Genomic DNA, 20,179 nt, shown 5'->3' on the forward strand with positions numbered 1-20,179 from the left:
ATAGTTCTGTGCAGTTGTTGAATGATGACAGTTGTATCACATTTCATAAAAACATACTCTTCTTCTGTCCTATGCCTCAAAAGTCCATTGTTGGATCTAAGAATTTTGTTTACGTTCTGCAGGCTATATGGATTCAAGAAGTTAGGCTCGAGGCCTATAGGTTAGACCAGCCTTTCTCAAACTTTTTTCAGCCAGGGCACCTTTCAAAAGTGCATAAAATCTCAAGGCACCCCAGTGTAAAATATGATTAAAAACGACACTGCATAGCCTAAACGTAAATGCAAATGTCCTGTTTATTTAGACAGGACAGTAATGAACAGAGCATAATACAACTGTAAATATTAATAATAATAACAACTTCATAGCAACTTTATAGCACCTTTAAAAACACAGGTTTACAAAGTGCTTCACAAAACAATAAATCAGAGACACAAATGCCATAAAACCATAAGAGGTGGACCGCCCAAGCTATACAGCAACACAGGCAATACAAGAACCCAACAAATTGAGACCAGGAGAACTCAAATGAAGTGCAGAGATAGCAGGAATGTTTTTCCATTATAGTGCTTGTTTTCGTTGTATGTTCTCTTTTTAGCATTATCTACCTTTGCGACCTTTGGTGCAGACTCAGAGCTGGTGGACGAAGGCTCGCATGAAGTAGTAGGCTGAGGCTCCATTTCACAGTCAATCATGTCTGGTTCTTGTGGGGCTTTTCTTTTTAAAAAACGATCCATGATGCTTGTTCCTTCCTTGCTCTTTGTGAAATGTATTTTCGCGGTTAAATGATAAAACAATGTGCTGTGTGCTGCGCTGTCACACTGACACCGGTGGGGACGTCACGTTACGTGAGACAGATTTTTATGGTTAATTTTATATATTTGTTTAACTAAAATGACTTTACAATTGTATTAATCCATTCATATGTAAGAAAGAATGTATTTATGTATTCAATATATTCATATATATGTCATATATGAAATGACAGATTTTTTTTTTTTTAATTAAATGTCCGAATACGTAATTTTTTGGCGGCACCCCTGACACAGTCACGGGGCACCCCAGGGTGCCGCGGCACCCACTTTGAGAAAGGCTGGGTTAGACTACAACGTAGTAATCTTACCATTACAAAATAATATAAACATGGCAACATAATTCACTATCTTGCCCGAGGAGTAATAACTCAAATGTGCGCACACTAATGTTTCAATGCAGTTTGAAGTTTGAAATAACGTACCTCATCACCTGAAAGAAAACTCATTGAGGTAGTATTGGATGACATGTCGTAGTTTCTTGGCATATACCGCCTACCGTAGTGAAAACCAGGTTGAAACGACCATTATAAGAATGTAGCACTATTGAATGCAATATAGAATTGAAATGTGGTGGGAAATTGGCTGTGGTGGGAAATAACTTGTCCCACCACAGCCCGTGTTCTAATAAAGACAATCTACTTATTATGAGGATTCCTTTATTTCCTGAAGGCACAAAAAAAATTAAGTAATTTATATTGGGTATGTTTTTAGAGCAGGGAACAGTATCCCAGTTTGCACCTCCTCCACCTTTAACTTTCAATTGCATCTTTTGAATTGTTAGAATTGCATGGAAGTTGGTGAGGGCATCTGGTTCAAGTAGGGCGATGACGCCATCAGATGATTAGACAGTGCAATTATTACTTGAGCCAGAATATTGCCCCATCTAATTTAATTTCTAACTAATTATTTTGAATAACCAACCTCTTATAAAGGCACTTCTATCCTGGGGGGTGGGGGATCAGAGGAGCTCCCCCCAGTGATGCCCTCATCCACAGGACGCATACTCTGTTGGCTGAGGGCCATCTCCTCAGCCTCTGTGAGGGCTGCAGAGGTGGACCCCCTCCAGTCTGCCGGGCCTCTGCTTTTTTTTCGATTTGCTAACATGGAGGAAAATGTTACCCTAATATTTAGTAAGCGCTATTTTGAAGACACACATATATATATACACATACATACATACATACAAACATACATACATACATACATACTGTAGCGCCGAACAGGAAGAACAGGGAGTCAGGTTCTTGGTCAACTAGGGGTCTGTGCCTCATACACCGCTCGACTACAGAACACCCTCTTTTATTGCCTCATTCACACGTACATAGAACAGCACACCTAATTAACACACAAGTCATTCTCGGTGGCGGTGGCAACAACAACAGTGCTACATGGTTTGCTAGGTACGCATGGCTTACTGGTAGCATTACAAGCAATCGACTTTATTGCTGGCCCTGTTTGCTTATGAATAATAGCAAATCTCCAACGTGGGCTGTTCATGGTTTCACTGATGTGGAAAATCTTGATAAATTAGGTAGAGCAGGCAAAACAGTACAATTGATTTGATTTCAATTAAACATTAGATTACCTGTTTAAACTATATTTTTTTACTTCATCTTCATTTGCTGCCAAGTCCTCGTGGGGCAACTCGGGGTTGCGTAAATTGACACACCCACACACCCACACACACACCCACACCCACACCCACACACACACACACACACAATTTACATATTGAATAAGTGGAAGATATTAAACTTTCCTCTTATTTTATTTTATTTTACAAATTTATTTTACCCACGCATTGACTTGTTCAGCTATTTACTGCCAAGCTCTCTCTCGCTCTCTCGCTGCCGTGGCGGAATTGCTTTTTTTTGTTAAAATGGGTAACTGTTCGGCATACGCGTTCATAACTCCCTCCCTGCTATTTTGTAGTTCACCAAAACACCTTGAAACAACTTGAGTCTCACATTCTTATGCCACCATACACCAACAGTGCAAGCAGGCCAATGGCAACCAAGCGCGCAGTCCTTCCTCCCTCACTTTAAAAACCACCAGCCGCCACTGATATATATATATATATATATATATATATATATATATATATATATGTAAGGGATAATGCCCGACGAGGTGTCCATTATCAGGAATTAATGGACGGCGTGGAGGCGTGAACCGTCCGACGCGAAGCGGAGGACGGTTGCCTCCGCAAAGTCTATTAATTCCTGATAATGGACACCTCGAAGGGCAAATTAAGACCATTAATTTCTATTTTCATGCGTTTTACAATCTGAATATAAAGTTTTCCACAAAACATACATTTGTATTTTCTTAATTATAATTATATCATTCATTTTTACCGATTTGTTTTTATTACTGAAAAAAAAAGAAAAAAAAAAAGTTGTTGGCGGGGGGGAAGGGCCGGGCCGGGGAGGATTCTCCCGGTGGATATTAGTGTCCCACTCCGCCCCTGTGTGGGAGTGTATGATAATGGCCGTTTTTAGGAGACCGGTACTTTGGAACATGAGGATCGACATATACAGAGATAAAAACAAAACCAACCAGGCTTGGAAAGAGATCGGTGAGGAGTTTGGCCTGCCAGGTACTTACAAGTTTTGTGAAAAACATAAAAACTTTCATACGGTATCTCCGTAAAACGACGGCGAAAGTTAAATTTTTTGAACGTATATTACGGACATACCGGACAGAAATTTTACGGAGGGGAGGAGTCTCGGAGGAAAAACGGACATGACGGAGAATCACATAGGAATGAATGGACTTTCGGTCGGAGACGGTTGGATCGCATACGAGATCGACGTATGTGGAAACGAGGCGTCAGAGGCGACCATTGACGGACGAAACACCTCCGGGACCGGACGAAACGGTCCGTATCCGTATTTACAGTAGGGTGTGAATGGGCCTTTAGAGTGCTCATTGATACAAATAAGCTGCTGCCCCTTGACCAATCTGCTGTCAGACTGAACCACAGCATGGAGGAGAAGGGATTGTTGCCGTTTGCTGACTCCTGGAGCTCTATATCTATATAATATAATATAACATAATAATAATATTATATTATACAGGTATTTATATAATCTATCTAATATCACGGCCAAAAGCTATGTGCGCCGCGGATGTTATTATGAATAATAAAGACTGATGTCTCTGGTACTTCAACAAGTAAAGACTTGTAGTGGGGGATATCTCGGCCATGGTTGAGAAGAATTGGGGGGAAGGAACTTTGGCATTGACTCTCTGAAGTCCATGAACCGCGACAAGGAGAAGAAAAGGATTGCACTCCGGGAGCTGAGCTGCCGGACTACCTCCGAGCTCCCTGCGCCAGAATTGCCGGCCGCCGTCGAAGCCTTCGGGCCGCAGTCTGGCAGCGGTGTCCTCCGGGAGCTGAACTGGCGCCGAAGCTAGGTGGCAGCTCCAGCGGACGAGCAGCTCCGGCTGACGAGCAGCTCCGGCTGGGGTAGCTCGGTGGCAGTCCGGCAGCTCAGCTCCGGGAGTACATTCCCTTTCTTCTCCTTGTCGCGGTTCATGGACATGTGTCTCCTCTTCCCGACTTCCCTTCGGCGGCAGCTCCGGCGGGGTGAGCTTGGCGCCAGAGAATGGGATTGTACTCCCGGAGCTTAGCTGCAGGGCTAGCGTCGAGTTCCCCCTGCCGGAGCTGCTCGTTCTCTGGTCCTCACAATCTTAGCGATGCTCTGATTGGAGGGGAGTGGGGAAGTGGGAGGTAATATTCAAATGAGCCCCCTTTCTAAGTAGGAGGGGGCGCCGAAACTGACTCGCTTGTTTGGTAGCTGGAGGCGGGCTGCTTCCAGAAATGATTTTGTGGACCAGCGGACGAGCAGCTCCGGCGGGGGGAACTCGGCGCTAGCCCTGCAGCTAAGCTCCGGGAGTACAAACATGGGAAATTCACTTATCACAGCAGCCCATAGAAAATAAAAAGATGCAATAATAAAATAAGAAAGAAAGTTAAAGTATGTCCAGCATACTTAAAAAATCCCACAGTGATTACAATGCCATGCCCTTGGGGCAAAGATGAACACGCCTAAGGGTTACACATCAATTCAGGCTAAAAGTTCCTTCAATACAGAATCAATTAATAAATTGGTGTGTGTGTGTGGTGCGTGCGTGCGTGTGTGCATGCGTCTGTGTGTTTTCAGATGGCCGTGGACAGTGGTAAGACCGTAGTGCTGGCAGCACTGGGCCGGCCCTTCAGTCTGGGGATGCTCTACGACTGTCGCAACGACTCACTGATCCCCGGTAAATAACTACAAGTACAGAGTCTAACGGACAAGACACAAGATCTCTTGACGTTATTTTAACTTAGAACTGATTTGTGTTTTGTATATAATTGATAGATCTGGCCAAATGTCATTGTGGATGTCATTATTAGGTGAGTGCTGCAAGCAGCGCTCAACTATTGTGTTTCTTAAAGGTCCCATGACATGCCACCAGGTGTGATTGTGATCACATATCCCGGTATCACGAGATTTCGTGCTCATGCGCATGAATGTTAATCTATTGAATCGTGTCCCAGAGCACGATTGTCTGACGTTTTTCGTGCTGCACAGAATGCATTCTGAATAGGAGCATTTCTCAGATGTTTCTGTGCTATGCAGAACGAAATGTGAAGAGAGAGAGAGAGAGAGAGAGAGAGAGAGAGAGAGAGAGAGAGAGAGAGAGAGAGAGAGAGAGAGAGAGAGAGAGAGAGAGAGGCTTCAGAAGGGGTGTGCGCAGATAGAACAGTGCACCCTCTAGTTATATACATGTCAATATTAACATTTTTGCATTTTTGAAGCAGATCTCTGAAAATAGATAAATAAATAAAAATAACCGTGCTCCACAGAAACTAATGTAAACCAATGCATTCTGAATGGGAGTGTTTCTCAGATTTTTCCATGCTACACAGAACGAAATGTGAACCCATGCATTTTGGATTTTAGCGTTTCTCAAAATAGAAATATATATATAATCTATATATATATATATATTCATTATATAGGAGAGGCCTATATAGTGCATCAGTGGCTCCCTCTTTCTCTTTTCACCTGTGTTTCGAGAATTCACATCGATATAACGAGAAAGAAGGTAATGATAATGTCTACTTATAATATTATAACAAAATCATTTTATCTATAAAAAAACATGTATGGGCATATATAATCTATATTTTAATATTTAATTAGTTCAATATTAAACCAATGAGTTTCAATCTGGAGATTTTTTTCGACTTCAGAAGGGCTTCGGAGTGGTGTGTCATGGGGCCTTTAAGGCCATGACACATCAACCAGAATATCGGTCGTCAGACAGTCTGGCGAGCTCGGTGACCTGAGTCTGTTCGGTGTGTGCTGTGTGATCGGCCGTCCTCAAAGCCGTCGTTGATCTTTTCAAGCCGATTGCATATGTTGAATCGCCCATGACCAAATCGGTCCGACTGCCTTATCCGCCGACCATCGGCAGTCGGAATAGTGTGTCAGAGCCTTCCAACCCATCACCACAGTCGGGTTGTCAGCATGTATTTAACATGGGAGTCCCTATATTCAGGCTGACTGCGATAACATACTGTGACAAAGACAGTGGCAACGCACACGACGCTGACCAAGATAATATGGACCTCATTTCAATTTAATTAGGTCCACTTAAGACAAGCAGAGCTCACAATTATCCATTACTCCGTTTTCCACCACACTACACTACCCATGAGCCTCGGTGATTCTTTACAAGCAAGAATATTATGTAATAGTTAAAGTTATGGCTAGATAATAGACTGTATATTATGGTACATCATATTTATTATTATAGAATGGTTTGATTTGTCTTTACAGGTTAGTAAAAACATATTAGAGATCCTAGCATATCAATATAATTGTTAAAATATATTGTAAACAATAAAAGGGTCACAGACAACTTTAACATTATTCCCATGCTAAGAAATGTATGCACTTACAGTATTTCAAGACACTTTGGATAAAATGTTTACCAAATGACATTGTTTACAATATAATATGAACTAATCATAGTTCATGGTATGAAGGGGGATGAACCCGTACATACAGAAACATTTATTATAATAACCAGATAAAATACCAACTCTCTTCCATATTCAATACATGGGATTTGGTTAGTCAGACTCTAGAGTGTAAAGTGTGAGTTAAAGCAATGATGTGTTCAGAATATAGTCTAGCCTATATCTCTTTATTTCTCCAGACAAAAACACTTTGACATTTAACATTCATTTTTATGTTGACCTTACTGATTTCATAGGAAAAGCATTTTCTTTCAGTAGGAAACCATATGCTGATGTATGAAGAAAATGTATACGTTTTATATGTTTTCCTCTGATTAAGGATTGATTTGTTTCTCTTTGTCTTCCTCTGAAGCTCTGACACTTTGGGACCGGGAAGCCTTGGAGAAATATACAGATGAAAGACCCCAACCCAACAGTGACTTTGAGATAGTTGCATCCGACTCCATTGAAGACAAATTTTCTGCATTGAAAGTTGAAGGTTCCATGAAAGCCAGTTTTCTGTGTGGACTGGTTGAGATAGAAGGCTCTGCTAAATTTCTTTCAAATTCTAAGAGTTCCAGGAATCAGGCTAGAGTGACACTAAAATACTGTACCACCACCAAGTTCCAACAGCTGTCAATGAATCACATTGGTGAAGGTAATATGAAGTATTCAGATGTGTTGAAGTCGGAACAAGCAACACACGTAGTGACAGGAATCCTTTATGGGGCACTAGCCTTCTTTGTGTTTGACCGTGAAGTGTCAGAAAAGGAAGATCGACAAGACATTGAGGGCCATCTAAAGGGGCTGATCCAGAAGATACCCAAATTGACGGTTGACATTCAAGGTAATCTGAACATGGCAGACAAGGACAAGGTAAATGTTGACAAGTTCTCCTGCAAGTTCCATGGGGACTTTAACCTTGACAATCACCCTGTGTCCTTTGATGAGGCTATAAAAGTCTATAAAAGCCTACCTAACCTAATCGGTACCAAAGGAGAGAATGCAGTGCCGCTGAAAGTGTGGTTAATGCCACTGAAGAATCTAGATTCTGCTGCTGCTGAACTGGTTCGACAGATAAGTGATGGATTAGTCATGAATGCTCTGAATGTCCTGGAGGAATTCAGCGAGCTTGAAAGGAGATGCAACGATACAGAAAAATGCGAAAAATTTCAGCAATTTCCACAGATTAACAAAAAGGTAAAAGCTTTCAAAGAGCTGGTTTCTCAGTATAAACTGAAATTCAAGAGTCATTTGGCAAAGAATATCCCATTGATCCGAGGAGGAAGAGAGAAGGAAGGTGTTCTCGCAGAGATCCTGGAAAAAGTACATTCTTCTCCCTTCAAAATTAATGAACTGAATGACTGGATGGAATCCAAAGAGATGGAAATTAATTTCATCTGCTCTTGCATTGAAAAAATGCCTAACCTGCGGATTCTCACCAGTCGCAGCACTCTACACCATGAGATCCACAGTGGAGATATCCCACATGCTGTGTGCTTTGCTTTTACCTCCCTCGAAACCCCAGAGCCATACCTTTCAGCTCTGTCCAAATTTTTGAATGAAACCAAACCAGACAACGTGCAATGTGCTTATGATGTGGAAAAACCATGGTTCGACACAAAGGACATAATGGACAAAGTGAAAGAGAAAATAAAGCTCTTCCAAGATTTTGCAGAAGCCAACAAGGAGAGCAACAGCATCAGGTTTCTAACAGCTGTGATAAGAGATGATGAAAAGAAAGGTGCAACTCTCCAACTCTACAAGAATGGCTCCATAGTCACCGACAACTTTGAACCACCTTTGAAGCCGAAGTTGATCCCAGGTGACATCACTCATAACAGTGTAACACTGAATATTTCCCCATCTCGATTTGGACTGACAACTGTCACCGACTACACTGTTGAGTTCTGTGTCGATGGAGACGATGTTTGGCATCAACAAATGGAGACTAATGCTGGAGATGTCACGGTGTCCGGCTTGAAGATTAACGAGGAGTATCAGTTCAGGTGTAGAGCCAAGTGCGAAGTTGGCCTCGGTCCGGCCTTTGAAGCTAAAATTAAAACCTTACCATGCGGTCCTCCAGAAAAACTACATGTGGACTGTTATCCTACAGACTTATCAGTCAGTGTGAGAGAGAGACGTGACGTTGGAGTTGCTGGCCTTGGCAAAGAGCAATCTGTAGTTGTGTTCACAGAAAAGCCATATGAGCGGTTAGCAGAAACTGTTAAGAAAGAAAGCAGGAAGATTGAAGGACTTCCAGGTACTCTGGATGTTTACACTCTTCCTCTAAAAGCCAAGTCTATGAATGTAGAGGGATGCCAGCGCTTCATATTTGGAAAAGACTCTTTTAAACGGAATTGCACCTTCATGTTTCTAGGAGCCACTGGGGCGGGGAAGTCCACCCTGGTCAACAGGATGATCAACTACATCCTGGGGGTCACATGGGATGATACCTTTAGATTCAAGTTGGTAGACGAAGACACAAACAAGTCTCAGGCTCACAGCCAGACCTCTGAAGTCACCGTGTACAAGCTCAACCACCGAGAGGGCTTCCAGATCGACTACTCCCTGACTATTGTGGACACGCCAGGTTTCTGCCACACGGGAGGCAAAGATGAAGATTTGTTGATTGTACCTAGGCTACAAGAGCTTTTCTCAGCTAAACATGGAGTCAGCGAGATTGATGCCATCTGCTTCGTGGCCCAAGCATCTCTTGCTCGGCTTACAGAATCACAGAAACATGTCTTTAACTCTGTGCTCAACATATTTGGCAAAGATGTGGCAGAGAACATCCGGATTTTGGTGACATTCTCAGATGGCACAAGACCTCTGGTTCTCGAGGCGATCAAAGAAGCTGGGTTCCCATGTTCTCAAGATGAAGATGGTTCACCAATTAACTTCAAATTCAATAACTCTGACGAAAAGTTATGTGGTCTGTTGGGTGAGATTAATAAAATGTTTTGGAACATGGGAAAGGAAAGCATGGAAAAAATATTTTATGGTCTGGAGGCAACTAATGCCAAGAGCTTGACCTTAACCAAGGAGGTGATCAGACAGAGGGCTCATCTGCAGAACTCCATTAGGAATGTCAAGATTAAACTGAATTTGGGTTTAACTAAGCTTGGGGAGATAGAGCAAGAACATACAATTCTCCAAAAACATGAGATGGCGATCACAGCCAACGAGCAATTTGAATATGAGACCAGCATCGCAAAGCCTGTTCAAGTTAAAGCCAAATTTCTTTCACTTAACTGTACGGAATGTAAGGTCACTTGCCACAAATCATGCGCGTTATTTTTGGGTATCCGTTATTTGTGTGAGGCCTTTACCTGGAGCTCAACCTGCGGCCAATGCGAAAGCAAGTGCCCTCCATCGGCGCATGTCCGTGATGGTTTCTATTGGGGCTCCGAGACGGTGAAAGAGAAAAAAACCTACAAAGAGCTGAAAGAAAAGTATCAGGAGGCCTCTATGGCAGCATTGTCCGTTGGTGACATCATCAAAAAGATGGAGCAGGAGTACGACTGCCTACAGGACGAGTTGGTGAGGCTGATGGAGCGCGCAGCCCAGTGTCTCAACACCCTGAAGAAGATCGCTCTGAAGCCCGATCCACTCTCAATACCTGAATACATCGACCAGCTGATAGAGGGAGAGAAGTCAGAGGCCAAGCCTGGCTACCTTCAGCGCATCAATAAACTCCAGGAGCTAAAGAAAAAACCCATTGCCATAGAGATTGGTGCTAGCGGGGCCACAGTCTCGGATGTTGACGCAGGACAGGTCGTGGTTTGGAATAAAAGGGACTGGACTATTGCACTATTTTAATTACAAGGATGCCGTTGATGAGAATTAACAAAGAGTAATGAAACTGCTAGAAATTAAACATCTTGGTAAACATGTTTTGTTACAAAAAAAAAAAATATATATATATATATTGGGTGAGTGAAATGTATAAATACGCTATATGTGAATTCATTTTCCTAATTAAAAATAGAGTGTTTGTTCAGCTCAGTTGCTGTTCGCCAACTGAGCTTCACTCTCTCACTTTCTCTCTCCTGGGAAACCTTGACCTGACAACCTGTTTGCTCTCTGGCTGAGGTAACATTGAGTGAGACTTCTGTGATTCGCTCAATCTAGATCACGATGTTGAAATGAAAAAAAAATATATGCTTGGCAGCACTCCCCAATCCAACTGAGTCACTGAGTGTATTGACTTACTGCTTATTTTTCCTAATTTTTCAAATTAATTGTGTCAATTCTTAATGTGTACTTAACACACACATCAGAACATTGGATTATGGCTGTAATTTACTTTTATGATAAGATAAATACTTAGATTTTTATTTTTACATTCATGGTTTGTTGTGTTCTTTATCAATAGTTTATGAATGTATATGTTATGGTGATTCATGATGCTGTGGAGTGCGGCTTTACTCTCCACTTCAAAATATAACTTCACATCAAACGCGAGTTAGGTCAAACGGGGACACCAGGTGAAAACCGGAAGTCAGTGACATAACCCTTTCCCTTAAAGGTACAGTCCCTTGGGGAATGTCTCTTAATCGTACTTATGGGTCACCACACAATGCATTCTTGTTAAGTTTGGGTCCCAGGGAGACCCCAAATGTCTATTTTTAATCTCGAAATTAAACTGTTTGGAACCCCTGTATTAGAGAAGTAGAACAAATGCTCTCGAAACAATATTTACTAAACTGTAATCATGTTGACGCATGTGTGTTTTTTCTAAAAGAGAATTAAAGATGAGTACAATAATCTGTGATGACTGTTAACCTTTTTATTTGATTAATGCCCTTTGTATATTCTCAAATATTAGTTTAAAGTTATCATTAGGCTGCCACTTCTGGTCAGTTTTAACGCGTTCGTGAAACCACCAGCAGGGGGCGACTGTCAGAGATGGGTTTTGTGTTAACTTTGTGTAACACAGGCTGAGATGTATCGCTCAAAGCCACAGCCCTTCATTTTATGTCAACAGAAGGTACAATTTCCCAATTGATAAAACACTGCGTGTTCCTAACACAACATTAATGAAACAGTGTAAAATATCCAATACAATATATTCTCTGAAACAGAAATATTGAACAAATATAAATTACAAAATGGGACTCCTTAAATAATAAAACCCTATGTGGGACATTAACTGGTTTTGGTTTCTCCTTACCCGCCAATCCATTTCCCAGGCCCCATACTTGGCCTACCTATCGTTAGTAAGAATGTTTGATTGACTATACTCTGTCTAAGGCAATCGCTCTCAAACACTTTCTACTAGTGTACCCCCTTAACAAGCTAATTTTTTTTTTAAATTAAATAAAAATAATTAATGTGCGCACTATTTGGCACCGTAAACATGAAGATTAAATGGGTGAAAACACTAATAATTTAGTGGGAAACATGGGCCTGTGCTTCATGCAACTGTTGGCTAATTTCTCCCCCCAAAAGAAGCCCAACGCCAGGGGAGGGTCAGAGCATGTAGAGGTGAATCCTATTAAAATATATTCTTCCTGAATCTGGCGGCATTTTGGTATTTCTGGATGCGCTTTTTTGATGGAATCTCCTTTTTTCTTGTTTTCAGATTTACTTTTCAACCACTTGTCCATTTTCTATATTTTCCATTGTCTAGCTTTCAAAATTAAACTTATAAATTAAATTAATAAATTACCTTTTCTAAATAAAACAAAACAAAACTGAGTACCCCTTGCTGTACTCCAACGTGCTATGACGCCCGATCATTTTGTGAAAGTTTGCATATCACTCCGCGCCTGGAAGTAGAAACAGTTACAAAGTAAAACATGTGTTGGATGAATTGGAGAGGGTGTAAATGTTGTTACTCCGGGAGTGAGCAAGGCGTTGGAGAGACTAACGAAAGCTTAGGCACACTTCTATCCGTCATACATCTGGGTGGACACACCCACTTGCGATGTCAGAAGAAATCGGCCTGTACCGGCTAATCAAACTCACACCTGGTGTTATGATCTGTCCCCTTTAAAGGGTCAGGTAGTTCACACATTGTGTAGTCAAAGAGTGAAGATTACGTTTATTGTTTTGTTTTTTACTGCCAGCGAGTGCTAAAATGGCACAACAATGTCATAGCTGGGGCGTGGCACGCATTCAGAGAAGAGATTAAAAGGGCAAGAACTTGTTAAGGCACCCTGACATAAAGCAGCTGAATAAAGATATGATCTTCAAAACACACAATTGTATACAATAGTGTTACGATCTTCCAAAAGCTGATGAAGGTGTTTGATTGGTGGCCGTTTGGTCACGTGACTGTGGTTCAGCGGGGCAGTTCTCTGTTGCTGCTTTCACACCAAAAAGAACCAAGAGCCAGTTCCGGGCTGGTGCTAGGGCCAGTTCCAAACAGGTTCCAGCCTTATCCCACACACCGGCCAGAGCCAGCCATGGAGCGGGCGTGAGCAACGTCATGACGTCACTGCAAACGTCTCCGCTAGTGAGCTTGGACAGAAGCATACGGCCGACATCTTTCTTTATTCTGGGTGGAAATAGTAGCATAGTTACGCCATTAAATGCGTTTATGGAAACATTTTTAGCGAGAAATGTGCATTTTACTTTCATAATGTTCGCTCGGTGAATGTGAAGGATGTTTGGTTTGATAGTTATGAAGAAGAGGGAACGCTCCGTTCACTTGCATGGACATGGACTCATCTAGTTGCGTTGGCGCGTTGACGCGTTGAAGGTCGATTCAATCCGTGTATGGTTCGTTCTTTGAATATTACGATTTAAAACAAAATCAGAAAAAAACAAAAAGAACCATACACGGATTCACGTCCATTGTTTCTTCGGTGTTTTAAAAAATGCCGGTCTTCGTTGGTCTTCGTGTTTATGAAGGTACGGATAACTCCGCCCCCTGCCCCAGCGTAAAAGCGGTTCTAGTTCTAGCCCAGCTCAAAAGTGGGGCCAAAGTTGAACCGTTTTTTAGGGGCGGGAGCCGGTTCTTTGGCGGTGTGAAACCAAAGCCCTGGCCCTAGCTCCGAACTGGCCCGGAACCGGCCCCGATTTTGCGGCGGTGTGAAAGGGGCATGTGTGCTTTACCTTTATCAGCTTCGGTCCCGCTGGAGTGTGGCACGGAGCGCATTCAACCCTCCTCTGTACGGGGCGAGGGGGGGGGGTCGGGGTCACGTCGGTGTGATGCATGGACATAATAAAGGATGGACCACAGACTGGAAAATGGCCGCCCATTCATTCCTATGCAAACTGCTCAGTGACGCAGGGTAACATACAGGAGCGATTTGCTTCCGCGGTATGTGGCCAGGACACGTGACCTAGTCCGTGACGTACCGGATGCAGAAATATAGAACTGATACCGTAATGCACAGCTTATTTGTGTTTGGATCTTTTGAATAAATGGATCAATACATGATGAATCACAATGATCGCAAGCAGAGGACCGTGAGAGTTATTGAGCAGCGGATGAACCAGTCCAAAAATCGGACACGTTAACGGAGCACTGAACTAGGCCATCTCGGATGCCATTTGTTTCACGAGGACTCATTTCAGCTGCACACCCCTCTTCCCCAGCGAGATAACGGCTAATAAAACGCTTGAGGTGATGTTTTGAAAAGAAAAAAAGTAGATTTTTTTAGGACATGGCATGAAGATTGATATCCAGACATTTTTTGCGGAGACACAATCCTGTTCCCCACTTGTATTGGAGTGGACGGCGATATCTACTTCTGGGCCGCCTGAAATGACGGACCCCCGTCCACAGCCAGCTTAAACAGCTGCAATACCAGGCTTGGCCTCTGAGCACTGGTGGATTGCGGAAGTATGCGCCTATCCTGGGGGCCTGGTGTGATGCCACAGAGAGGACGATGGCGAGGGAGGGCGGGAGGCAGGAGGGGGGCTGGGGGTGGTCCGGAGCGGGAGTCCCACTGAATCTGGTGTGGATTCATACAGCGCTGATAAAGAGTCAGCTCAGATCTCTGGGTCTGGACGCTGGTCTCTGATCCTGAGTCAGCTCAGATCTCTGGGTCTGGACGCTGGTCTCTGATCCTGAGTCAGATCAGACCTCTGGGTCAGGATGCTGGTCTCTGATCCTGAGTCAGCTCAGATCTCTGGGTCTGGACGCTGGTCTCTGATCCGGGGAATAGATCACAAACCACCGCTGTTCTGCTGTCGGATATTGTTTCATATCTCACTGAATGTAATGTCCTTTATGGCAGTCCTGGTTCTTCTTCCACCACTTGGATTTGTAACCTCTTGCTGATTTTTGAAGACATCTTCGAACTGTTAACAGACTAGATGGAGCCATGAGGCAGGTCCACACAACTTAAAGGTCCCATGACATGCCACCAGCATTGACTGTGATTAGCCGTCACAAGCCAAAGCAAACCTTGCTCATCTATCCCTCACACATCTAGGTGGAGACGCCCAGTTGTTATGTCATAAAGACTGATTTTCAGAACGGCTTGTCACGGCTAATCACACTCACACCTGCAGGCATGTCATTTGACCTTTAAGGTCAAAGGGTCGGTTGTTTGTACCAGTGTCAAAGTTGTTTTTTATAGGAAAATTTGACTTTTCTGTTGCGCATCCGAAAACCTGTTTAAATTTCCTTCCCGACCCAGGATGAACTGGTTCGTTCCGGTGCCTTAGCGTGAGGCTGATGGGACAGGCGTAACAATGGCGCCGCGAGTATCACAGACACGACGTGAATGTGACTTTATTGGTTGGCCCTCTATCCATGGCTATTGAACGTAACATGATGAATGTAATGTTTTAAGGATGTTAATGTTCAGAGAGAAAGAGTTGTGGTTCTTCACCTCGTACAAATGTCCTGAGCTTACAAATGAGCGGAGAACGTTATTGTAAGACATTTACGTTTAGGGCATTTTAGCTTTATCCAAAGCGACTTACAATAAGTACATTTGTCAGAAGAAAGAGACATAAAAATATATCACCGTCGGTATAGTAAGGTTGTTCATAGAACAAAGTGCCAAGAATTAACCAGCGTGAAAGCTACAATCATCTTTGCTTAAACTCCAATACATGAGAATCAGTTGACATATATTCAATCATGATCTGAATTATCAATTCACATATTTCAGATAGTGCCTTATAAATGTTTTATTTGTACGATAGTTGAAGAAAATATGCTTTTTCAATACAATAAATTCTATTGTCAGAAACAACAGAAGATGATAAGATGTCCAATAGATTTACAATAGTTATATGTATTTTTGTATTGTACTATTGTAGACGGATGCCTGTTCATTGACTGACACCATCTGGACCAAAGGGAAGTTAGGAGCCTTGCTCAAAGACACTTCAACAGTTTTTGCCAAAAGGATCCCAGGATAGCTTGCTAACCTCCAGATGACAACAACCTCTTCTGTCCAATTTACCTGCCATAATTTAGACTCCAGTTTCTGTGTGGAAAGGTTAAAGATTGATGCTATTACAATCAGAGAAAGTAGACCCATTTCAAATCCAAGACTACAGACTATACAACTAATATATAGGCCTACCAAAGAACACAGTATAAAGACATGAAGGTTGCCAAAGAAAAAGTTAGTTAACAATCCTAACGTCAATGTTTTCACTCACGACACTATATAATAAGATCATGAAATTTACTTTGTAAAAGTCCATAGGTTTGTTGGTGAGCATTTTATTTGGTTCTCTGGGTTACTAGGATCTATATTATGTCTGTTATTGGACCGGTGTGGCTATTATGAAAAATGTCTGCCACGGCCCCCAGTGGGCGAGTTTGTGATGGCCCAATATCAAGTTTTTTCCAAATATATCTATCAACACATCTGACACCTTTGGTGCTTATCACAAAATGAACAATGTCTATGTAATGTTGAGCTAAGCTGCCCCAATAGTGTAAGTATTGGTGCTCTACATCTTTGAGAGTTCACCCCATAGCCCCATCACACTGAGGGAGCTTCACTGTAACTATCTTGATGCTGATTGGCTGAATAACCCCCAGGACAGGAGCTATGTTATTGGGAGGCTGAGGACGGCGCCATCTGTTGGACACTGCGGTAAGTTCAGCCTGGACACAAACACTAACGTTCTGCGATAGCAATACTGTATTAATCAATGGATTCATTCAGAAATAACGCAATTAGCGGTTTGAACAAGAAACGTGAATAAAACCGCAGGGTTTAACAAAGCTTCACTCACCCGTCTGTATCGTCCAGTCTTCTTCACCGGGGATTTTGAGTTATTTCAACATTACAATATTATATAAATAATACCAGCGTCATGAATGTGGTCATCACAGGTTCTGAGTAGGCTAATACGCTGATATACTTAAACCTTCATTCATTGAAGCAGAAATTATCATAAGAGACGTTATTATTATTATTTTTTGCTATTTTTAAACAAAACGGCATATTAAAACAAGTTGAATGTGTTTCTCTTTCCCAACCGTAACGAGACCGTGTATGTTTGTGGTAAAATATTACTGTCGTTCAGACATCTTCCTCTCAGGGTCTTGTGTGATATTACAGCAGGTAGGCCTACAGACATGTTTGATCAGATGGATTTTAGCATGGATTTGCTGTCATACTACATATTGTCTTTGTCCGCCGGAGCTGCGATGGTAACGGCTCCTGCGCTCTTTAATAGGTCCATGGACAGTCAGCCCGTGAGCTCCACCAGAAGGAGGCAGGGACGTCACTAGGATTTAGAGGCTGGGGGGGCTTAGCCCCTAGCGGTTTCCGAAGTGCATGCCGAAATGTTTCATCGCATCTTTAAGGTGTTTCTTTAATTCATAATTTATTACAGTAGAGTACAGCAGAGCATCTATCAGGGCCTGTTTTCTGGCTCACTCTCTTTTCTTTACTTGCCTTAAGACCTCCTGCTTCCCACTCCTGAGTCTTCAGGATGTCCTCCTTTTTAAAAATATAAATAAGCTAAACAAATGTCAGAGTTGGGATGATTTAAGTCTACATATTGGGGTGAGTTCATGAAAAAATAGGTTAGAAAATGTATCCATCAATGCGCTCTCGGAAACAGACGATTTCTAATTGTATTAGTATTTCTTTCAACTCATATTCTGGCTTATTATGTTGAGTGCAGGCATGTTGCGATTTCCTTGACAAAAAATATAGATAATTATAGGGGGGGCTTTTGAACATCTTGGGGGGGCTTAGCCCCACCAAGATAGGCCTAACGACGTCCCTGGAAGGAGGGCTGCGATTGGCTCACAGATCTCCACCTGTTCAGGACAAGGCAGTCGCTCCATCGGCCACAGAGCATCTAAGAACCTCGTTCAGAAAAGTCTGTCTGTCCTCATATCAATGACAATACATTATGTGTGTTTTCAATTAAAATGGGAAACGGCGCCCCCTGCTGCTGAGGGGAAGGCAGATTGTGGAGTATGTCGGCGGCAACATAATTAATTTAGCAAAATAAACAGTTTGTCACCCCCTGCTGGTGATTTCATGAACAAGTTTAAACTTACCAGTGGTCCCCTGGATCGGTAGATTTCAGGGGCCAATTGCTCTGTCAGTTAGCATTGCGGCGCTTTAGAACCGTACTCCTTAAAACTGAGGTTTTGGAGTTTAACACGCAGCTTCGCAAGAGGTTGAACGTGATTGCTGTGTGTAACGACTCGAACAGGATAAGCTGATTCCTAGCTGACTCGGTTTAAACTGCTTGGAAACCGGAAGTAGGCCTACTCTGATTTCTAACATACCCCAGCAGATGCAGTCTTAAGTTATTGGTGGATGTATTTTGTGTTATAATTACCAACAAAAACTTAATGGGAATGTAAAGTGAACTTATAAAACTATAATGAATAAAAATGCTATTAATGTTGACATATATTATGAAATAGTCTAGGCTACTTTTTGTGGAAATCTGAGTCTGGAATCTGCCCTCACCTACGTCAATCAATTACTTGTCATTGCTAACCATTTTAGTTAAAGGTTGGGTATGGGATTACGAAACGCCAGCAGATTTTGAAAATACACAACTCAAATGGTCCTACCCCCTCTCCTTCAACGCTGACTCTGACACCGGGATTCCACCGGACGCGTTACAGCCGCGGCACGGCTGCGACTCTTCCCTGCTTGCATTTCCACCGGGCGCGTTACGGCAGCGGAACGGCAGCTGTATTCACGCGAGATCACGCGATAAACCTAAACCTAATGTCCTGTGACCTTCCACTCCCAAAACGACTGCAATTAAATGCCACGCTTTGTCCTTCCGGCCATTGTCCTTATAAAAAGGATGATTTGGTACATAAATGACTTCATGTTGCTGAACTTCAACAATGAGTCTCTCGTCGTCCATGTTGCTGACCCTCTGATGGTACGAACACACCAAACGCTTAACCCGCGTAAGATTTACGCGCGTAACGCAGCTAAAATGTTGCTTGACCATTTTGCGTCAAAAATGGTCCTAAATACGCAGCTACGCGCCTGTGGCTGCGCTGGTTTTAGGAGTCCGAGGAGGGAAACCCAAACGCCGCCGTGTTTGGGTGCATGATAGAGCTTGGATCGGGTTAGATTAAATAATCTCAGATATAAATAACAATAATCGGGTTAAATAACTTCACATGCTGTGTCTGGTGTGTTTCCAGCATTCGTAGTGTTGATCAGCAGAGATATAGTCCGCCAAGACGTTGAGGTTGCTTAGCAACCAGAGACTCTGTCCATGCAAGTGAATGGAGCGTTCCCTCTTCGTCATAACTATCAAACCAAACATCCTTCACATTCACCGAGCGAACATTATGAAAGTAAAATGCACATTTCTCGCTAAAAATGTTTACATAAACGCATTTAATGGTGTAACTATGTTACTATTTCCACCCAGAATAAAGAAAGATGTCGGCATTATGCTTCTGTCCAAGCGTCACTACTCTCTGCCAGTGACGTCGGGTCAAGCTCCACTGATTGGCTATCGCGGCTAAGTATCACGCGTTGGAGCGTTGAAAATTTTTTGAACTCCGGGCGTAGGTGCGTATATACGCAGCTCATACGCGGCTAAAATGTTGCTTTAGCGCATGTAACGCATCTATGCAGCTCATACTCGCGTAAACCAATGGTTCCCTATGGAAAAATTGCCGATTTTATACGCGTCTTACTCGAGTAACGCGGTTGGTGTGGCCGTACCTTGAGACCCTTTGATTGATTGACTGCTGACCTGGTGCCACCGGTCATGACGTAATAATGTTGATGTGAAGTTGAGATAGGCTACATGAGCTGAGTATTGTGTTTTATTTTGAAAATTAGTAAAATTACTTTTACTTTTTCACTTCCTGTCCTGCTCAATCTGCTCTGTTGAAATTGACGCGGTTCACCAACGGCTTGCGGCAAAAATAGAAATGCTACGGAATGATAGCGCTGCAGCGCGGCGAGCC

This window comes from Gadus chalcogrammus, chromosome 8 (genome assembly GCF_026213295.1).
Source record: "Gadus chalcogrammus isolate NIFS_2021 chromosome 8, NIFS_Gcha_1.0, whole genome shotgun sequence".
Lineage (NCBI taxonomy): Eukaryota > Metazoa > Chordata > Actinopteri > Gadiformes > Gadidae > Gadus > Gadus chalcogrammus.